The sequence below is a fragment of the Heterodontus francisci genome, unplaced genomic scaffold (assembly GCF_036365525.1).
Source record: "Heterodontus francisci isolate sHetFra1 unplaced genomic scaffold, sHetFra1.hap1 HAP1_SCAFFOLD_648, whole genome shotgun sequence".
Lineage (NCBI taxonomy): Eukaryota > Metazoa > Chordata > Chondrichthyes > Heterodontiformes > Heterodontidae > Heterodontus > Heterodontus francisci.
Genome location: NW_027142125.1, coordinates 64,710 through 74,470, shown reverse-complemented (window position 1 = coordinate 74,470; position 9,761 = coordinate 64,710).

The window sequence follows — 9,761 nt, the reverse complement described above, 5'->3', positions numbered from 1 at the left end:
GTCTCTCAGGGAGATATCTGTACACGTACTGGTGTCTCTCACACCCTCTCTCAGGGAGATTTCTGTGCACTGACTTGTGTCTCTCAGTCCCTCTCTGTCATGGAGATATCTGAACACTGACTGGTGACTCTCATTCCCCTTCTTTCTCAGGGAGATATCTGTACACTGACTGGTGTCTCTCAGACCGTCTCTCTCAGGGAGATATCTGTACACTGACTGGTGTCTCTCAGTCCCTGTCTCTCAGGGAGATATCTGTACACTGACAGGTGTCTCTCAGCACCTCTCTCTCAGGGTGATATCTGTCCACTGACTGGTGTGTCTCAGTGCCCTCTCTCTCGGGCTGATATCTGTACACTGACTGGTGTCTCTCAGTCCCTCTCTCTCATGGAGATATCTGTACACTGACTGGTGTCTCTCAGTCCGTCTCTCTCAGGGAGATATCTGTACACTGACTGGTGTCTCTCAATCCCTCTCTCTCTGCGAGACATCTGATCACTGACTGGTGTCTCTCAGACCCTCTCTCTCAGGGTGATATCTGTACACTGCCTGGTGTCTCTCAGTCCCCTCTTTCTCAGTTTGATATCTGTACACTGACTGGTGTCTCTCGGTCCCTCTCTCTCTCAGGGTGATATCTGGACACTGCCTGGTGTCTCTCAGTCCCCTCTCTCTCATTGTGATATCTGTACACTGACTGGTGTCTCTCAGTCCCCTCTCTCTCAGGGTGATATCTGTACACTGACTGGTGTCTCTCAGTCCCTCTCTCTCTCGGTGATATCTGTACACTGACTGGTGTCTCTCAGTCCCTCTCTCTCAGGGAGATATCTGCACACTGACTGGTGTCTCTCAGTCCCTCTCTCTCTCAGGGTGATATCTGTACACTGACTGGTGTCTCTCAGTCCCTCTCTCTCTCAGGGTGATATCTGTCCACTGACTGGTGTCTCTCAGTCCCCTCTCTCTCAGGGTGATATCTGTACACTGACTGGTGTCTCTCAGTCCATCTCTCTCTGGGTGATAACTGTACACTGACTGGTGTCTCTCAGTCCCCTTTCTCTCAGGGAGATATCTGTACACTGACTGGTGTCTCTCAGTCCCCTCTCTCTCTGTGTTATATCTGTACACTGACTGGTGTCTCTCAGTCCCTCTCTCTCTCAGGGTGATATCTGTCCACTGACTGGTGTCTCTCAGTCCCCTCTCTCTCAGGGTGATATCTGTACACTGACTGGTGTCTCTCAGTCCCTCTCTCTCTCAGGGAGATATCTGTGTACTGACTGGTGTCTCTCAGTCCCTCTCTCTCAGGGAGATATCTGTACACTGACTGGTGTCTCTCCGTCCCTCTCTCTCTCAGGGTGATATCTGTCCACTGACTGGTGTCTCTCAGTCCCTCTCTCTCAGGGAGATATCTGTACACTGACTGGTGTTCTCAGTCCCTCTCTCTCTCAGGGTGATATCTGTCCACTGACTGGTGTCTCTCAGTCCCCTCTCTCTCAGGGTGATATCTGTACACTGACTGGTGTCTCTCAGTCCCCTTTCTCTCAGGGAGATATCTGTACACTGACTGGTGTCTCTCAGTCCCCCTCTCTCTCTGGGTGATAACTGTACACTGACTGGTGTCTCTCAGTCCCCCTCTCTCTCTGGGTGATATCTGTACACTGACTGGTGTCTCTCAGTCCCCTCTCTCTCAGGGTGATATCTGTACACTGACTGGTGTCTCTCAGTCCCTCTCTCTCTCTGGGTGATATCTGTACACTGACTGGTGTCTCTCAGTCCATCTCTCTCTGGGTGATAACTCTACACTGACTAGTGTCTCTCAGTCCCCTGTCTCTCAGGGAGATATCTGTACACTGACTGGTGTCTCTCAGTCCATCTCTCTCTGGGTGATAACTGTACACTGACTAGTGTCTCTCAGTCCCCTTTCTCTCAGGGTGATATCTGTACACTGACTGGTGTCTCTCAGTCCCTCTCTCTCTGGGTGATATCTTTACACTGACTGGTGTCTCTCACACCCTCTCTCAGGGAGATTTCTGTGCACTGACTTGTGTCTCTCAGTCCCTCTCTGTCATGGAGATATCTGAACACTGACTGGTGACTCTCATTCCCCTTCTTTCTCAGGGAGATATCTGTACACTGACTGGTGTCTCTCAGACCGTCTCTCTCAGGGAGATATCTGTACACTGATTGGTGTCTCTCAGTCGCTTCTCACTGAGGGAGATATCTGTACACTGACTGGTGTCTCTCAGTCCCTCTCTCTCAGGGAGATATCTGTACACTGACAGGTGTCTCTCAGCACCTCTCTCTCAGGGTGATATCTGTCCACTGACTGGTGTGTCTCAGTGCCCTCTCTCTCGGGCTGATATCTGTACACTGACTGGTGTCTCTCAGTCCCTCTCTCTCATGGAGATATCTGTACACTGACTGGTGTCTCTCAGTCCGTCTCTCTCAGGGAGATATCTGTACACTGACTGGTGTCTCTCAATCCCTCTCTCTCAGTGAGACATCTGATCACTGACTGGTGTCTCTCAGACCCTCTCTCTCAGGGTGATATCTGTACACTGCCTGGTGTCTCTCAGTCCCCTCTTTCTCAGTTTGATATCTGTACACTGACTGGTGTCTCTCAGTCCGTCTCTCTCAGGGAGATATCTGTACACTGACTGGTGTCTCTCAATCCCTCTCTCTCAGTGAGACATCTGATCACTGACTGGTGTCTCTCAGACCCTCTCTCTCAGGGTGATATCTGGACGCTGACTGGTGTCTCTCAGTCCCTCTCTCTCAGGGAGATATCTGTACACTGACTGGTGTCTCTCAGTCCCTCTCTCTCAGGGAGATATCTGTACACTGACATGTGTCTCTCAGCACCTCTCTCTCAGGGTGATATCTGTCCACTGACTGGTGTGTCTCAGTGCCCTCTCTCTCGGGCTGATATCTGTACACTGACTGGTGTCTCTCAGTCCCTCTCTCTCATGGAGATATCTGTACACTGACTGGTGTCTCTCAATCCCTCTCTCTCAGCGAGACATCTATACACTGACTGGTGTCTCTCAGACCCTCTCTCTCAGGGTGATATCTGTACATTGCCTGGTGTCTCTCAGTCCCCTCTTTCTCAGGGTGATATCTGTACACTGACTGGTGTCTCTCAGTCCCCTCTCTCTCAGGGTGATATCTGTACACTGCCTGGTGTCTCTCAGTCCCCTCTCTCTCAGGGTGATATCTGTCCACTGACTGGTGTCTCTCATTCCCCCTCTATCTCATTGTGATATCTGTACACTGACTGGTGTCTCTCAGTCCCCTCTCTCTCAGGGTGATATCTGTACACTGCCTGGTGTCTCTCAGTCCCTCTCTCTCAGGGAGATATCTGTGCACTGACTGGTGTCCCTCAGTCCCCTCTCTCTCAGTGTGACATCTATACACTGACTGGTGTCTCTCAGACCCTCTCTCTCAGTGTGACATCTGTACACTGACTGCTGTCTCTCAGTCCCTCTCTCTCAGGGAGATATCTGTACACTGACTGGTGTCTCTCATTCCCCCTCTATCTCATTGTGATATCTGTACACTGACTGGTGTCTCTCAGTCCCCTCTCTCTCAGGGTGATATCTGTACACTGACTGGTGTCTCTCAGTCCCTCTCTCTCTCGGTGATATCTGTACACTGACTGGTGTCTCTCAGTCCCTCTCTCTCAGGGAGATATCTGCACACTGACTGGTGTCTCTCAGTCCCTGTCTCTCTCAGGGTGATATCTGTACACTGACTGGTGTCTCTCAGCACCTCTCTCTCAGGGTGATATCTGTACACTGACTGGTGTCTCTCAGTCCCTCTCTCTCAGGGTGATATCTGCACACTGACTGGTGTCTCTCAGTCCCTCTCTCTCAGGGAGATATCTGTACACTGACAGGTGTCTCTCAGTCCCTCTCTCTCAGGGAGATATCTTTACACTGACTGGTGTCTCTCAGTCCCTCTCTCTCATTGAGATATCTGTACACTGACTGGTGTCTCTCAGTCCGTCTCTCAGGGAGATATCTGTACACGTACTGGTGTCTCTCACACCCTCTCTCAGGGAGATTTCTGTGCACTGACTTGTGTCTCTCAGTCCCTCTCTGTCATGGAGATATCTGAACACTGACTGGTGACTCTCATTCCCCTTCTTTCTCAGGGAGATATCTGTACACTGACTGGTGTCTCTCAGACCGTCTCTCTCAGGGAGATATCTGTACACTGACTGGTGTCTCTCAGTCCCTGTCTCTCAGGGAGATATCTGTACACTGACAGGTGTCTCTCAGCACCTCTCTCTCAGGGTGATATCTGTCCACTGACTGGTGTGTCTCAGTGCCCTCTCTCTCGGGCTGATATCTGTACACTGACTGGTGTCTCTCAGTCCCTCTCTCTCATGGAGATATCTGTACACTGACTGGTGTCTCTCAGTCCGTCTCTCTCAGGGAGATATCTGTACACTGACTGGTGTCTCTCAATCCCTCTCTCTCTGCGAGACATCTGATCACTGACTGGTGTCTCTCAGACCCTCTCTCTCAGGGTGATATCTGTACACTGCCTGGTGTCTCTCAGTCCCCTCTTTCTCAGTTTGATATCTGTACACTGACTGGTGTCTCTCAGTCCCCTCTCTCTCAGGGTGATATCTGTACACTGACTGGTGTCTCTCAGTCCCTCTCTCTCTCGGTGATATCTGTACACTGACTGGTGTCTCTCAGTCCCTCTCTCTCAGGGAGATATCTGCACACTGACTGGTGTCTCTCAGTCCCTCTCTCTCTCAGGGTGATATCTGTACACTGACTGGTGTCTCTCAGTCCCTCTCTCTCTCAGGGTGATATCTGTCCACTGACTGGTGTCTCTCAGTCCATCTCTCTCTGGGTGATAACTGTACACTGACTGGTGTCTCTCAGTCCCCTTTCTCTCAGGGAGATATCTGTACACTGACTGGTGTCTCTCAGTCCCCTCTCTCTCTGTGTTATATCTGTACACTGACTGGTGTCTCTAAGTCCCTCTCTCTCTCAGGGTGATATCTGTCCACTGACTGGTGTCTCTCAGTCCCCTCTCTCTCAGGGTGATATCTGTACACTGACTGGTGTCTCTCAGTCCCTCTCTCTCTCAGGGAGATATCTGTGTACTGACTGGTGTCTCTCAGTCCCTCTCTCTCAGGGAGATATCTGTACACTGACTGGTGTCTCTCAGTCCCTCTCTCTCTCAGGGTGATATCTGTCCACTGACTGGTGTCTCTCAGTCCCTCTCTCTCAGGGAGATATCTGTACACTGACTGGTGTTCTCAGTCCCTCTCTCTCTCAGGGTGATATCTGTCCACTGACTGGTGTCTCTCAGTCCCCTCTCTCTCAGGGTGATATCTGTACACTGACTGGTGTCTCTCAGTCCCCTTTCTCTCAGGGAGATATCTGTACACTGACTGGTGTCTCTCAGTCCCCCTCTCTCTCTGGGTGATAACTGTACACTGACTGGTGTCTCTCAGTCCCCCTCTCTCTCTGGGTGATATCTGTACACTGACTGGTGTCTCTCAGTCCCCTCTCTCTCAGGGTGATATCTGTACACTGACTGGTGTCTCTCAGTCCCTCTCTCTCTCTGGGTGATATCTGTACACTGACTGGTGTCTCTCAGTCCATCTCTCTCTGGGTGATAACTCTACACTGACTAGTGTCTCTCAGTCCCCTGTCTCTCAGGGAGATATCTGTACACTGACTGGTGTCTCTCAGTCCATCTCTCTCTGGGTGATAACTGTACACTGACTAGTGTCTCTCAGTCCCCTTTCTCTCAGGGTGATATCTGTACACTGACTGGTGTCTCTCAGTCCCTCTCTCTCTGGGTGATATCTGTACACTGACTGGTGTCTCTCAGACCCCTCTCTCTCAGGGAGATATCTGTACACTGACTGGTGTCTCTCCGTCCCTGTCTCTCTGGGTGATATCTGTACACTGACTGGTGTCTCTCAGTCCCCTCTCTCTCAGGGAGATATCTGTACACTGACTGGTGTCTCTCCGTCCCTCTCTCTCTGGGTGATATCTGTACACTGACTGGTGTCTCTCAGTCCCCTCTCCCTCAGGGTGATACCTGTCCACTGACTGGTGTGTCTCAGTGCCCTCTCTCTCGGGCTGATATCTGTACACTGACTGGTGTCTCTCAGTCCCTCTCTCTCATGGAGATATCTGTACACTGACTGGTGTCTCTCAATCCCTCTCTCTCAGCGAGACATCTATACACTGACTGGTGTCTCTCAGACCCTCTCTCTCAGGGTGATATCTGTACACTGCCTGGTGTCTCTCAGTCCCCTCTTTCTCAGGGTGATATCTGTACACTGACTGGTGTCTCTCAGTCCCCTCTCTCTCAGGGTGATATCTGTACACTGCCTGGTGTCTCTCAGTCCCCTCTCTCTCAGGGTGATATCTGTACACTGACTGGTGTCTCTCATTCCCCCTCTATCTCAGGGTGATATCTGTACACTGACTGGTGTCTCTCAGTCCCCTCTCTCTCAGGGTGATATCTGTACACTGACTGGTGTCTCTCAGTCCCTCTCTCTCTCGGTGATATCTGTACACTGACTGGTGTCTCTCATTCCCCCTCTATCTCAGGGTGATATCTGTACACTGACTGGTGTCTCTCAGTCCCTCTCTCTCTGGGTGATATCTGTACACTGGTGTCTCTCAGTCCCTCTCTCTCAGGGAGATATCTGTACACTGACTGGTGTCCCTCAGTCCCCTCTCTCTCAGGGTGATATCTGTACACTGCCTGGTGTCTCTCAGTCCCCTCTCTCTCAGGGTGATATCTGTACACTGACTGGTGTCTCTCATTCCCCCTCTATCTCAGGGTGATATCTGTACACTGACTGGTGTCTCTCAGTCCCCTCTCTCTCAGGGTGATATCTGTACACTGACTGGTGTCTCTCAGTCCCTCTCTCTCTCGGTGATATCTGTACACTGACTTGTGTCTCTCAGTCCCTCTCTCTCAGGGTGATATCTGTACACTGACTGATGTCTCTCAGTCCCTCTCTCTCAGGGTGATATCTGTACACTGACTGGTGTCTCTCATTCCCCCTCTATCTCAGGGTGATATCTGTACACTGACTGGTGTCTCTCAGTCCCTCTCTCTCTGGGTGATATCTGTACATTGGTGTCTCTCAGTCCCTCTCTCTCAGGGAGATATCTGTACACTGACTGGTGTCTCTCAGTCCCTCTCTCTCTCAGGGAGACATCTGTACACTGACTGGTGTCTCTCAGTCCCTCTCTCTCTCAGGGTGATATCTGTACACTGACTGGTGTCTCTCAGTCCCTCTCTCTCAGGGAGACATCTGTACACTGACTGGTGTCTCTCAGTCCCCCTCTCTCTCAGGGTGATATCTGTACACTGGTGTCTCTCAGTCCCTCTCTCTCAGGGAGATATCTGTACACTGACTGGTGTCTGTCAGTCCCTCTCTCTCAGGGAGACATCTGTACACTGACTGGTGTCTCTCAGTCCCCTCTCTCTCAGGGTGATAACTGTGCACTAACTGGTGTCTCTCAGTCCCTCTCTTTCTCTTGGTGATATCTGTACACTGACTGGTGTCTCTCAGTCCCCTCTGTCTCAGGGTGATATCTGTACACTGGTGTCTCTCAGTCCCTCTCTCTCAGGGTGATATCTGTACACTGACTGGTGTCTCTCAGTCCCTCTCTCTCTCAGGGAGATATCTGTGTACTGACTGGTGTCTCTCAGTCCCTCTCTCTCAGGGAGATAGCTGTACACTGACTGGTGTCTCTCAGTCCCTCTCTCTCTCAGGGTGATATCTGTACACTGACTGGTGTCTCTCAGTCCCTCTCTCTCTCAGGGTGATATCTGTCCACTGACTGGTGTCTCTCAGTCCCCTCTCTCTCTGTGTTATATCTGTACACTGACTGGTGTCTCTCAGTCCCCTCTCTCTCAGGGTGATATCGGTACACTGATGTCTCTCAGTCCCTCTATCTCAGGGTGATATCTGTACACTGACTGGTGTCTCTCAGTCCCTCTCTCTTAGGGAGATATCTGTACACTGACTGGTGTCTCTCAGTCCCTCTCTCTCTCAGGGAGATATCTGTGCACTGACTGGTGTCTCTCAGTCCCTCTCTCTCAGGGAGATATCTGTACACTGACTGGTGTCTCTCAGTCCCTCTCTCTCTCAGGGTCATATCTGTCCACTGACTGGTGTCTCTCAGTCCCCTCTCTCTCAGGGTGATATCTGTACACTGACTGGTGTCTCTCAGTCCATCTCTCTCTGGGTGATATCTGTACACTGACTGGTGTCTCTCAGTCCCTCTCTCTCAGGGTGATATCTGTACACTGACTGGTGTCTCTCAGTCCCTCTCTCTCTGGGTGATATCTGTACACTGACTGGTGTCTCTCAGTCCCATCTTCGCTGCCTTCGGAGAATACTTGGCATCAGGTGTCAGGACTATATCTCCAACACAGAAGTCCTTGAAGCGGCCAACATCCCCAGCTTATACACACTACTGAGTCAGCGGCGCTTGAGATGGCTTGGCCATGTGAGCCGCATGGAAGATGGCAGGATCCCCAAAGACACATTGTACAGCGAGCTCGCCACTGTTATCAGACCCACCGGCCGTCCATGTCTCCGTTATAAAGACGTCTGCAAACGTGACATGAAATCGTGTGACATTGATCACAAGTCGTGGGAGTCAGTTGCCAGCATTCGCCAGAGCTGGCGGGCAGCCATAAAGACAGGGCTAAATTGTGGCGAGTCGAAGAGACTTAGTAGTTGGCAGGAAAAAAGACAGAGGCGCAAGGGGAGAGCCAACTGTGCAACAGCCCCAACAAACAAATTTCTCTGCAGCACCTGTGGAAGAGCCTGTCACTCCAGAATTGGCCTTTATAGCCACTCCAGGCGCTGCTTCACAAACCACTGACCACCTCCAGGCGCTTACCCATTGTCTCTCGAGATAAGGAGGCCCAAAAGAAAAGACTGTTGTCTCTCAGTCCCCTTTCTCTCAGGGAGATATCTGTACACTGACTGGTGTCTCTCATTCCCCCTCTCTCTCTGGGTGATAACTGTACACTGACTGGTGTCTCTCAGTCCCCCTCTCTCTCTGGGTGATATCTGTACACTGACTGGTGTCTCTCAGTCCCCTCTCTCTCAGGGAGATATCTGTCCACTGACTCGTGTCTCTCAGTCCATCTCTCTCTGGGTGATATCTGTACACTGACTAGTGTCTCTCAGTCCCCTCTCTCTCAGGGTGATATCTGTACACTGACTGGTGTCTCTCAGTCCCTCTCTCTCACGGTGATATCTGTACACTGACTGGTGTCTCTCAGTCCACCTCTCTCTGGGTGATAACTGTACACTGACTAGTGTCTCTCAGTCCCCTCTCTCTCAGGGAGATATCTGTACACTGACTGGTGTCTCTCAGTCCCTCTCTCTCAGGGAGATATCTGTACGCTGACTGGTGTCTCTCAGTCCCCTCTCTCTCAGGGTGATATCTGTACACTGACTGGTGTCTCTCAGTCCCTCTCTCTCAGGGTGATATCTGTACACTGACTGGTGTCTCTCAGTCCCTCTCTCTCAGGGTGATATCTGTACACTGACTGGTGTCTCTCAGTCCATCTCTCTCTGGGTGATAACTGTACACTGACTCGTGTCTCTCAGTCCCCTCTCTCTCAGGGTGATATCTGTACAATGACTGGTGTCTCTCCGTCCCTCTCTCTCTGGGTGATATCTGTACACTGACTGGTGTCTCTCAGTCCCCTCTCTCTCTCTCAGGATGATAATCCGTACACTGACTGTTGTC